Raw genomic sequence first — 13,346 nt, 5'->3', positions numbered from 1 at the left:
TATTCAGGGGGTACGCAGGGAATTTTACACACGATAGGGCTGGAGCGAGCGGGGTACGTCTATTTCTGGGGTGCGCGTGGAGTTTCACACGTGATAGGCGTGGCGCGAGTTGGTTACATGTATTCTGGGGGTATGTGGGGAGTTTTACACACGATAGGCTGGGCGCGAGCGGGGTACATGTATTTCGGGGGTGCGTCTGGAGTTTCACACGCGATAGGCCTGGCGTGAGCCGGGTATGTGTATTCTGGGGGTACCGGGGAGTTTAACACGAGATCTGGCTGTCTGTGCCCTACCGGGTGTGCCACCCTATGCCCCACTGGCAGCCCACACCATAGGGGTCCAGCCCACACCCCAGTCCATGACCCGCAGGCAGCCCATCACCCGGGGCATGCCCCGCAGGCAGCCTATCACCCCTGCCCATGCCCTGCAGGCAGGCCACATGGCACCATGCACATGGGAGCCCCAACTCATGTCCCCCACCCACCCCCATTGACGGGCACCTGTCAGCATGCCCCGACTCATGTCCACCCACCCCCCACTCACCCTCATTGATGGGCACCTGCCAGCAGGCCCCGACTCATGTCCCCCCACGCCCCACCCCCATTGACAGGCACCTGCTAGCAGGCCCCGACACATGGCCCACCAAACAACATGTCCTAACAAAACAGACCCATGGCCCTAATGCCAACCCAAATCCCGCTTGCCCCCCCAGTACAAGCATGCAACCTATACAGCACCCACTCCCAAATGACCCATGGCATGACACTCTTAAAAGAACCAGCATGCCCATGCATAAATTCACAACAGAACCACACAGTGGCACACATGACTGAGGCAATGTTCATTGAGACATGCACAAAACCAATGATAGTACACAACACCAATCATGAACTCGGAATGAATATATTAAGATCCCAATGAAATTACATAAAGAAAATCAAACTTGAAAATCGATAAATAATGACAGATATTAACAAAAAATAATGAAAATCCAATGAAAAACAAAAATCCTCAGCATGAAAAAAGAAAAGTTGTCCATCGCCAATATCAATATGAAAAACATAATCCCAAAAAAATAAAACCCTTGATCCATGGTAATAGTCCATAAAGAAAGTATATATAACTCTTCAACTATGTACAAACCAAGTCCAAAGGGTCCACGATCCCCAAAACAAATGAAATCTACCACAAAGCCCTAGGAAGAAAAAACTATATACATAAAGTACAGCAAAGTCCATTAACTCCAAAAAAAAAAGAAAAAACAAAGGAAACCTAACACTAATGAACTATGTTCAAAGGCGGCTGGCAAGTCCTATGGCTCACTCTTTGATGTTCCGGGCCAGGGCATCATCGAACTCCTTTTCAACGTCCCGGAGGTGGGCCTCTTCCCTGGCCTCAAGGTCTCGCAGGGATGCAGTCATGGCGGTCTCAAACTCCCTGCGACATGCCTTGAGGCACTCAGCCCACCTCAATGCCCTGCACATGGAGTTCTCCGCCCTGACCATAGTGAGCCGTGCCTCCTCCGCCCGCCGCTGCTCCGCATCTATTCGCTGGCCCAACCGCTGCCACACGGAAGACACTCCCAATCCAGGGTCCTCCTGCCCTCCGGCCGATTCCTGTCCCTGTGATGTTGATGGCCCCGAGCCATCATCGCTCCCACCTTGACCCTGCTGCTGCCGTGCATGTGCCCTGCCTGTCGATGCCTGCACGTCCTCCTCCTGCTGGGGTCCAGTTGTTGGGGTGGCCACTCCCGACTGTGGCAGGGATGTGTCCTCCACCATCCTGGTTTCTAGGTCAGGGGAAGCTCCACAGGGTTCCCAGGTGATTATTGGGCAGTTAGATGGCACAGAGGACGACTGGTGCATAGGGGGTGCAGTTGAGGAGGGGGTTGGTAGAAGATCCAGCACACGGAACCCAGCTCTTCTGACCTGGTCGACGCGGTCAATGAGGTATTCAAAATGACGTGCATTCACCTCACGAGAAGTCCGCACGTCATCCCGAATACCATGTTGACCCAACGCCACCCTAGCTAGGACAGGCTCAACCCGGTCATGGATTGCCACATCCGCAGGGAGAGGAAGGCCAGTTGTTGTTTGTGTATCCCCTCACTCAGAACGGGTCTGGACGAAGGCATCCCTGCTGGTGTGGGATGATGCAGTCACAGGATCGGGGACAGGATTACACACAGGCACCTCTGCGGCGGCCTGTGCTGCCTCCTGCCCCTGGACTGCACCACTAGCACCAGTGGAATCCCCCCCTCCAGGCCCCGTGCGTGGGCCTTCCACGGCCTCCTCCTCAACCGAACCCCCCACCAATCTGGATGACTACGTGCCATCTACCTCCATAGCCCCCTGTGGGGGCTCAGCTGCCCCTTCTGCTGCCAAGGAGTCCACCTCCGACCTCTACCTCTTGGACCTTCCCTCGGCAGCTGCTGCCGCGGATGCGGCACCAGACTCCTCACTCCCCAAAGAGATGTCAACCTGGGAGGGGAGCTGGGCCTTGCGTTTCCGGCTGGCGGTGGGATCCCTGCCGCTATGCTCCACAGCACCGTCTCCGCCCTCTTCATCAGTTGACGCTGCAGACAGGGAGAGAGACAGAACACAGGCATCAGGGCACTGTACAATGGTCTGACACACACATGACATTTGCACATGAGTGGCAGTGTCAAACTTCACAGATGGCATCACACTCCCCAGCACACATATCATTTGAACCCACACACATGTGCAGGTTAACAGGACTGTTGCAGCAGGCAGCAGCATCCATATACATACAACATCATGAACATCCGAAGGTTAGCCTGACGTCACATGCAACACGGGGGGTGCCGAACACATGCACACACGCCACCAGACATACATGCATCTGTACATCTCCACCACCTGTCACAGTGAAATCATCGGCAACTATGTCACATCTGCCAATCAGCCTCCTACATGTCGGTGTCACATGCATCCATGGTGTATCACAGTTGCACACATGTCAAATACACACACACGCACGTGTACACCATGCACGTACATGAAGGTGGAACCAGCATCCATGTGTCACACCCCAACCAGGCCATAGTATATACACAGAAATGCTAACATGTGGCAATCCCCATATCCATTTGGCCATCATGCATTAGAACACATACACCATTGAAGTGCCCCACACATGACTGGACTCACATGTGGCAGGCTCATTTGCCTGCACATACACATCCATACATGGGCCTTTCCAGACATATGTCCAAGCTGCACACTCCTGGCACACCTCAACATGCACTGCGTCCCATCAGTAAACATGGACACTTACCGCTCGACTCCAGACGGGTCTGCCTCTCAAGGACCTGGAGGTGGAGCGCTGGGCGTATACTTTCCAGGACCCTCATCTGGTTGTCAGTAAGGTGGACCCGACACCCCTCTGTATGCGCTGCCTCCAAGAGGCGCCAGGCCTTGCTGAGGGTCATGGACCTGAAGTCTTCCCAGCGCTGCCAGACGTATGCTATGTCGGGGGCTGCCACCCACCTCCCCATTGATGGCAGCCACAATGTCCTTCCAGATCCTATTCCGTCCTTCATTGTCGGCACGTGGTCTTCCAAAGAGGGCATCATAATGCACCAGGACTTGCTCAACCAGGATACCAACTTCTGCGGCACTGAAGTTGGTAGTCTTCTGCCTCTCTGGCTGGGGGTTGCCAGAGGTCTCTGATGTTGTTTCCCCCGACATGGCAACCCCGAGGCAGGTGTGGGTGGGCAACTGGTTCCTGGTGCTGGGCTGTGGAGCGTTGGAACTTCAGTCGAGAGTCTTCTGTTCCAGCAGGGGTTGTCACTGCAACTGGACCCCTGAAGATGGCTGACATGCAGGCACCAAATAGCAAGGAACGTGGCTAGAAGGCAGGCAGCAGCAGATGGCTGGTGGGAGTCGGCTCGGGGCTCTGCGGGGCAGGAAAAGGGCCTTCTGGGCAGGAGCATGGTCTTCCGTGTGTTGTTGCGTGGCCAGCTTGATATGGAGTGATTTGGCATGTGAAAAAACAGCACGCCAGCATGTAATTCGAGGAAAGGCCCTTAGTGCGTAAGCGATTCTGTGACGTAACGCACACGGGCGTTTCCCTCCACACGGGTGCATACTGATTCCACACGTGCAAAAACTGCATGTCCGGGTGTCACTGCGTGTAATTGTAGGAAAGACCCTGAGCGCGTAAGCGACATGGCACATGGGGCAGGGTTAAAAGGTATGTGTAGGATGCCATTTTCTTGTACGTGCTTTTTGTGGAGAGCGAGCGAGTGATTCTCGTACTTCTTGACAGTTCACACGCGATTACTTCATAACGGTTGCAGTTCGTACTCCTTGTTTACTCAGACAGCGTTCAATTCTTCTTTTGGCGGGGGTGTTGCCAACGCGCCCACGCCTGTCTTTTTCACTTTCTTTTTCCAGGCAGACGGTGAGTCGCGCACGCATTTTTCAACTGTGGTTGCCCCCGTGTGTCACGTACCCATTCAGAGGTCATTGTAGCCTGCGTGTACCACGCGTACGCTTATTTTTGTGTTTCTGGGTACCATAGCGTAGCGCGGGTCCTTAATTGCATGCACGTGGGCTACCAGAGGTCGTGTGCACATTACATTTTGTTTTCAGGGTGCCTGAGCATTTCGTGACCCGTCATCTTCCCCCAGGGGTTACAGGCAGCTTTGCTAGAGTACAGGGGTACGTATTCCATCTAGTACCCTGCCCCCTTCACTCCAATTGCTCAGGATAATTGTCTACTACACCTCCCATTCGCACAAGAACATCAGTGCCATGGTTGGGAGGCAAAGATGGCCGACTTCCAAGAGGTGTCCGCGATAGGGGACATGGCCAGGATGTACAGGGTGGCCCAAGAGCCCAGTGTGTGGATGACCAATCAGGGACACCTATGCCCCCCCAATGGGTCGGGGAGATGCAGCTGACACCATCCCAGCTCAGGCCCTGTTAACCCGGCCCATATTATTCACCGAACTGGCACGGGATGACTCACAGGCCGACTTCCCTGTCACAAAGTCAATGCCACATGTGCCGGTGAAAGTTGCTGTCACGAGGACACGTGGATCTGGGACAGCAATGTCATTTGCTGCCCCAAGTAGCCAGGGTGAGGAGGCTGCAGGGGCAGCTGCAGCTCAATCCACCCCAGCTCTGAGTCACCCAGCCGGGACAGTGTTGGTCCCAGACCATCACACCAAGGTTGGTCCTGCCAACAGCACCCAGCAGTCAATGCCTTCAGTGAGACCTTTGGTCATCGTGCCTTTGCCTACTTCCAGTGCCCAGTCCGCCTGCGCTTCAGCCCCTACTGACCAGAGCGGCATAAGCCACTCAGGGTCCGCACCACCTCTCAGGTGGAAGAATTGTGCTCTTGCGGAATAGGCTGGGACCCCAGACACGGCTCACCTCTCTGGCACGTCAAGGAAGCAGAGTTTCAATGATGTGGAACTAGACGCACTTGTAGGCTACGTGTCGGCCCATGGCCGCGAAATGCTTGTGACTGCAGGGTGTAAGACTATGGCTGCTCAACGTCGGGCCCACTGGCAGTGCATCGCGGACCAAATTAGTTCCCTTGGATTCGTGAGGCGCACAGCTGATGATTGCTGAAAGCGGTGAAATGACCTCAAACGCAAAGCAAAAAACAAGCTGGCTTCCAATCATGCCTCTACTCTGGTGACTGGCAGTGGGTCTCCACCAGAGGAGGAAGTACTCACAGAACAGAGTCAATCACTGGAGGCTTCATCACAGAGGATCAGATCCAAGCCGTGGGAGACCTACCAGATCTTGAGGCCATGTCTGGTGAGTGGCCATTCATGTGTGTGCAAACCATGTGTAGGTTGCTTGGGTGATGTGTTCTGATTGAGTGCCAGGTGATGCTGTGTAGTCATGACTGCTATGGGTCACCCATGTGGTGCCTCCAAACCATCCCCCGGCCTTGGGTTTGGGTTTCACAGTATCCCTTCTGACCACAGTTAACAATTTGCACCTGATTACTGCACTTGCCCTTCAACTGGCATCATGCCACAACATTGTTGATACTGTTGTCCTGTTCATTCTGCCTGATTGATGGAATCCTTTGCATGATTAACACACATTTTTGTGTCGTTCTGGCCCAAATTCACCATACTTCAGACATAGATTTCACCCCACAATGCCCCACATTTGTTTACTTATTATGGGAATAATTTCATCAATCAGGCTGATTGACTATTGTGCACTTACACATGCTCTGCACACAATCACTTCGGGGCCCTGTTTGAATGTTCAACATGACAATTGACTTCTGTCATGCCCGAGTGACCAACCATTGATGTATCCATGTGCCTGCCATCACTGTATTAGTAAACACTGGCTTTGTTGCATCGTGTGGCATATGCATGTTTTGTCACACTCTTTTGCATGTTCTATTTCATGATGTCCATCTCACATGGATGGGGGACGGTACTGATTTGATACCATCTGGGTGTCCTTGTCAAATCTGCCATGGCTATGCTATGTGCCATCTGTGTGCTGGCATGTGTCAGGTTGTGGATTGTCCATGCCACTCACAGGCTAATGTGCGATGCAGGTGCTATGTAGCATGTAGCACATGTGTTTCTTTTCCATCTTGGAGTCCTCAGTGTCTGCTTTTAGGCTCCCCTTCCACTTCATTGCCAGTGCATGCATGCCAGAGTTAGTGCCATGTGTGACATGTGTCATTTATGTATTCGATGTGTAGATTGTGATGCCTATGTGTGTGGGCTATGCTGTTCATGCCTGTCTTCATTACTTTTGTTTTATGTTTTTGCAGGTGATGAGGCACTAGATGCTGTTGAGGAGGAGATGGCGCAGGGGCAGGAATACTCACAGCCCCAACCAGGCACCAATGGACGACGTGGGGTGGTGGTGGATGAAAATCCATTAGTCTTACAGACCATCCTGTCCACGGGTGTCTCTGGGTACACCTCCGAAGACCTCTATGCCTCAGGTGCTGAATCTGAAATTGAGACAAATGTCCTGTCGCAGGTGAGTGTTTCTGGCAGGGATGCTGTTCTGTCCAACCCACCAGCATTGGGGGTAGACCCCTCTATGGGGCATTCAGTGTTGGAATGTCCGCCTGTGGCGGTTACGGATGCAGGGTCACACTCCACTATATTTGCTCCTGTTCCTGGGCCAGCAGATCAAAGGAGAAATGCAGTCCTGCAGCCTCAGGCAGTGCCAGCACAGCAAGGTGCACATCACCTTGCCCCAAACAGGTGTGGTGCCTGCCAATGCAGTGGCCGTGCGCCACCAGGCAATACTGTGTGGGAGATCTCCATTTATACTATTGCAGCACAACAGGCTGAATCATGTGAGATGATGCCATGAGGTTATAACACAGGTCCCTCAGAGATACTCTGGGTGCACTTGAGGTGTCCCAGAGTACAAGGTCAGAACAGCAGCTGGAGCAGCTAACGTGCACAATCTCAGCTGAGCTCCAGACAACCCGTGAGGAGATACGGGCATCACGCAAGGCCTTGCAGGCAGAAAACCGTGCTACCCATGAGGTGCTGCATGGGGATCTCCATACCATCATCTTGCAGAACCAAACCTTTCAGACCTGCATGCTTGCTGCCATGGAGGAGCATGCCAGGGCTTTGCATGGACTGCATCACATACCACACGCACCTTCTAATGTACCACCAGAGGGTGATGACAGCGATGGCAGTTCTCCCACTATAGGGTAGCCGTGCAGGCCATGAGCCCATGGAGGGATGTTTTTTTTCTCAACATCCACGCATGTGGGTGTTGGGGTGCACCCTGCACCTCCTTCCTCCTGGCTGCGCCCCCCCCTCAATCGACACATGGCCATTTTTTATTTTTATTTTTCATTTTTCTTTTTGACTTTTTTTATTTTTATTTTTGTTTTTGGTTTTTCATATTTGATTACGAATTGTAAATTACAATTAGAATTTCATTTTTGGATTTTGATTTTTTATTTTGATTTTTTCAGTTTATTATTTTCATTTTCATTTCATGTTTCATTTCATTTTTTCATTTTTTTATTATTTTTTTATTTTTTAATTTAATCAGTATTTTGATTTTTTATTTTTTATTTGATTTGTTTTTTTTACTTTTCATTTTCATTTTTTTCTTATTTTTAATTTCATTTCTTTCAATTTGTATTTCCTTTTTTGTTGATAACTATTTTCTTTCAGATTGAAAATTCATGGTACAATGTGTTGCTTTGTGTGGCTCCCGTAGGCATCCACTGTGTGTTCCAGCTGGGCACATACAGGCTTGTCCTGTGTTTGGGTTTGAAACTTGGGTTCCTGACACACATGCCACTTCTGCTTCCCCTTTCCATGGGCTCACAAGGGTGTGGCCAAGTGACAGTAACTTACACAGAGGCATTGGGCTCCCATGAGTTGTGTGGGCAGTCTGCAGTCCAAACTGGGTATACACCCCTAGTGGGGATTGGTGATGATTTCTCCATTGCATGGTTGATTTGTACATTGTATTACATGCAGGACATTTTGCATATATGCATGTAGCTTCTTCATGCCTTAACAAGCCAGTCTCCATTGCAGATGCAGTTCATGTTGTATGCAGTACCCTGCTGCATTTACATACCAGCAACACACTGGAGATGGAAGGGGTCGATGTGCTGCCTTTGTCAGGTTGTGGCACTTGCACTATTTTCATTTTTTACTGTCATACTTTGTGACTGTTGGGTCCTGTACTAATGTATTGCCATGCTGGTAAGTATTTGTTCATGTGTGCTGTTTCTTTTTCATTAGTGAGAGGGAATTGTCTCTGGCCTCTTTCCATTTGGGACGGTGCATTTGTGACACTTGTGTCATGTGTTGTGCATTCATTCGGTTGCTTTCAAATAGCATGCCATGCCAAGGTATGTTGGGTAGCTGAGATGGGGTTAGGGAGGGGTTGGGTGACATGACACTATTTGGGTGTAAAATTTTTCAAGGGGGTAGTCCTTCATGCTGCATGAATGTGTGCCTTTTACTGACACAGCATTGGGTCTGTTTAAGTAGCTAGGGATGCACACAATGTAGCACTTCCAGGAAAACAATCTCAGGGTTGTATGGTTGTGACAGTAGACTGTCCCTTTTGTAATCATCATCGTCACTTGTCAGCTGGTATGTGCCAGGCCTGTGTGCACTCCGCAGGGGTGGGGTGAAGAAATTTGCCACAAGCTGGGTACGGGCTGACTTACCATGTGCCCTTTCCCCTCCCATGCGCAGTGGGCGTGCATGTGGTTGGGGATGTGGGGACACCACCATGTCCACTGACATGCCCCACTGGGTTGCAACGTTGGGCAGGACACATGCTGCCACAATGATCCTGCACACTACTGGGGGCACATATAGCAGCTGGCCACCAGAGTGGTCAAGGGATCGAAAACGTGACTTCAGCACCCCGAGTGTGCGCTCCACTATGCCCCGGGTTGCAATATGGGCTGTGTTGTATCTTACCTCGGGTGGTGTGGTGGGGTTCCGTATTGGCATCATCATGTAGGTGCTCAGAGGGTAGGCACTGTCCCCTGGGGAGGTGATAATGGTTATCATTAGTTGGGTTCTCCCATTTCTCAGTGTCTGACATGCATGCATGTGCAAAGGCATTTGTACTCACCAATGAGCCATGTTTCGCCATGCCTCCCAGCTTCCAGGTCCCGAATTAGGGGTGACATTCTGAATATGTAACAATCATGGCTGGACACTGGAAAGTTGGCATATACTGAGGTGATGATTCCCTTGGCATCACATACAACCTGCACGTTGATGGAATGCCAGTGCTTGCGGTTTCGATAGATGTGCTCAGTGGCCCTGGGAAGGCGTAGAGCTACATGGGTGCAATCAATGGCACCTAGCATTTTGGGGAAGTGTGCCACCCCGTAAAAGTCCTGGACCATGGCCTGACTTTCTGAAGGTGTTCTGGGCATGTATTTGTGCCTGCGGACTGAGGGGCGTGCAGTCATGATCGCCAACACCTGGTGTAGGCAGCGTGAATGCGTGGCCTGTGAGACACCCCCAACTATGGCACTTGTCGGCTGAAATGACCAAGTAGCCAAGAAATGCAGTACATTGAACACCTTTTCCAAGGGACTCAGTGCTTGGGAGCACAGGGTGGGTGATGTCATCCTCCCACTTAGCAACCAGTTCTAGGATTATTTGTGGTGGAAACCTGTGCCTCCCATAGACCTGGTCATCAGGCATCCCAAAAAGGCGTGGCCTGGGTACAAAAATGCAGGGCCTGGCTATCCTCTTCCTCCTGCGGTGTCCCACGAAAACTGCTGCGAGGAACGGTATATTCATCGTAGCATATGAGCTTGTTTGTTCTTTGCGCGCAATTTTATGCTGCGCGGGGCCACTTACGCCTGCTTCCTGCTGGCATACATGTTTCCGCATTAGCGAGTCTTTTGTGGCGCGCAGGTTTCTCCTGTTCGATTCCATGAATATGTGTTGTTAGCGCGCATGTGGGTGTTGCGTGGATTCAGCTGCTTTACTTCCCCCACATTTTCACGCGTTGTTCCCCATTCCGTGTGTTCTGCCACGTGTTCTGCCCCCTTTTGTTCTGTGCGCTACACGTTGTGCACTTCCGCTGTGCGCGTCACGCACAGCGTTTAGTGACGTGTTTGCTCGTGTGTGCCACCCACAGATTTGGCGCACATCCTGGGGAACACATGCGCAGTGCATTCCATGAATCGACAAATGGAGGCGTGCGTGGCTTTAGCACGCAGGCGCTGCGATTTTCACGCTTGCGCTCCCCTTTTCAGCGCACATTAACTCCATGAATTACCCTGTTAGATGGTTGGGTTAAGGGTTACAGAGTGAACACTTATGAAGGTATGAGAAATCTTGTTATGTTGGAGTCAATTTATGATGCCTGCTCTCCTGAGTCAGACAGCATTTGGCTGATTCAAAGGATCCCAAGAAGTTAGCAAAGGCTGCTGATTTGTGGGTTGCCAACAGGGCTACTCACAAGGATTCTGTGGCAACTCAGAAGAAGGATGAGGGAAAGCAGCCCAAGAAAGATAACAAGGAGAATTCTAATACCTCCAATCCAAAAGAGGGCCACAAAGAGCAACATAAGGGTAAACCACAAGGGAAACCGAATCAGGCTAGTGCACCACCTGGACCCAAACCAGATGGAGGTCAAAACAAACCCCATTCATCAAGACATTTGGGAAATGTTATGTTTGTGGGTCAACTGACCATGTGAAAGGGGATCTCAGATGTAAGGGTAAACCTTCAGGGGTCCACACTATCTCCCTAGCCTTCTCCCCAGAGGAAGAAGTACCTATGGCAAGTGGAAACTTTCACCTACTGACTGATGAACCCATGAGAGTCTCAACTAGTGTTTCTTTAGTGTCCCTGGGTTTATGGGAACAACAGAATTTAGATTTAGATGTCTATAATTCCATCCCAGATAATACTAAAGAGTATTATAAAGATAGTGTTCTTGTGAATGGCCAGGAGACTCCTGCCATCCAAGACACTGGAGCCAGCATAATTGTGGTGGATGAATCATTTTTCAAGGTGGAGGATGTTGCTAAGGCACCCAAATGCCTCAACAGGTTAGCTGGAGGCCCTGTGCAAATGCTTCCCCAGTTACCAGCTCTCATCCAGTGTAATGATATGACTGTCAAGATACCTGTTAGTGTGCAGAGTGACGTGCCTGGGAGAGTCCTGTTGGGTAATGACCTGAACACTCTTGGAGTTGTGTCAAGCACCCCCAGGTCTCCCAGTAAAAGGAAACAGAAGCTCACTAGGCCTGCAAAGCAGAGGACATTAAGAGGCTCTCAGAGGAGTTGATAGAGGAAACGATCACTCCCACTCCACAGGAGTTGCTCACTGCTATTTCTGGAAAGTCAGAGGCAAAGGGGAAACCCACGACCTCAAGGAAAAAGTCAGACAGCACCCATGTGCTACCAACAAGGACATCCCCAATATTGTCCAAAGTCACAACTGTTTCTCCTCCACCTGCTGAGGCAGAGTGTGACGTACCATCATTTGTGGTTGATCCAGTTTCTGAGGAATCAGACCTGGAGGAAGACACTGTTTTGGTTGGAGATCTTGACCCTGTTGACCATCCTGAGCTGCAGTCTTTACTGGCAGAAGGTGGATCCAACAGGGCATGCTTTAGCAGAAGACAAAGAGAGTGTCCTACTCTCGAAGGTCTTCGGCAACAGGCTGCTAACCAACTTGATGAGCGAGAAGTTGGAAAGCATAGGTTAAGCTGGGTAGATGGCCTCTTCTACAGTGAACCGACTGAGTCATCCCTGGGGACTGAAAAAGAATTGAAGTGCCCCTTGCCAACAGACTCCAGTTCATAGAGTTGGCCCATGAGATACCTTTGGATGGTCATTTGAGTTTCAAAAAGACCAAGGAAAACCTCTCCTTATACTTCGACTGGCCTAAGATGGGTTCAGAAGTTGACAAATTCTGCAGGAGCAGTCACACTTGCCAAGTATCTGGCAAGAGTGGAGCCAAGAATGTGGCACCCCTGGTGCCTCTCCCAGTGGTGGGAGTTCCTTTTGAGAGGGTGGGCATTGACAATGTTGGTCCCCTTGACCCTCCCACATCTCCAGGGAACAGGTTTATCCTGGTTGTAGGAGACCATGCTACAAGATACCCAGAAGCAATAGCCATGAGGACTGTTACGGCTCAAGCTGTGGCTAAGGCTCTGATTGGTATTTTTACCAGAGTAGGGTTTCCAAAGGAAGTGATATCCGACAGGGGATCCAATTTTGTGTCCCACTACATGCAAGCCATGTGAAAAAACTGTGGTGTCACTTACACGTTCTCTACCGCCTACCATCCACAGACCAATGGACTGGTAGAGAGGTTTAATCAAACTATGAAGAGCATGATAGGTGCTTTAGTGGAAACCCTTAAAAGAAAGTGGGACCTTCTACTGCCATGCCTTCTCTTTGCATATAGAGAAGTCCCTCAGGAGGGAGTTGGTTACAGTCCCTTTGACTTCTTTATGGCCATCCAGTCAGAGGCCCTTTGGCCCTGATTAAGGAGGGGTTAGAGAGTGCTCCTTCCCCCAAGCCAATCAGAGTTACTGACTATGTGATAGGTCTCTGGAGGAGAATGTCACACATGATGGCAGAAGCTAGTGATAACTTAAAAGCAGGTCAGGCTCTGGTCAAACATTGGCATTACCAGAAGGCCAGCATGGTTGAGTTTACTCAAGACCAGCTTTTATTAATTTTTGTGCCAACAAGGCAGAGGGCCTTGCAGGACAAATGGATAGTACCCTTCAAAGTTGTGGGCAAACTTGGAGAGGTGAACTATTTGGTGGATTTAGGCAGACCTAAGGAGGCTCCCAGAGTCTTTCACACCAACCGTTTGAAGGAATATG

This window comes from Ambystoma mexicanum, chromosome 7p (assembly GCF_040938575.1).
Source record: "Ambystoma mexicanum isolate Mex_15411 chromosome 7p, UKY_AmexF1_1, whole genome shotgun sequence".
Classification (NCBI taxonomy): domain Eukaryota; kingdom Metazoa; phylum Chordata; class Amphibia; order Caudata; family Ambystomatidae; genus Ambystoma; species Ambystoma mexicanum.
Note: the sequence above shows the minus strand (reverse complement) of the source record.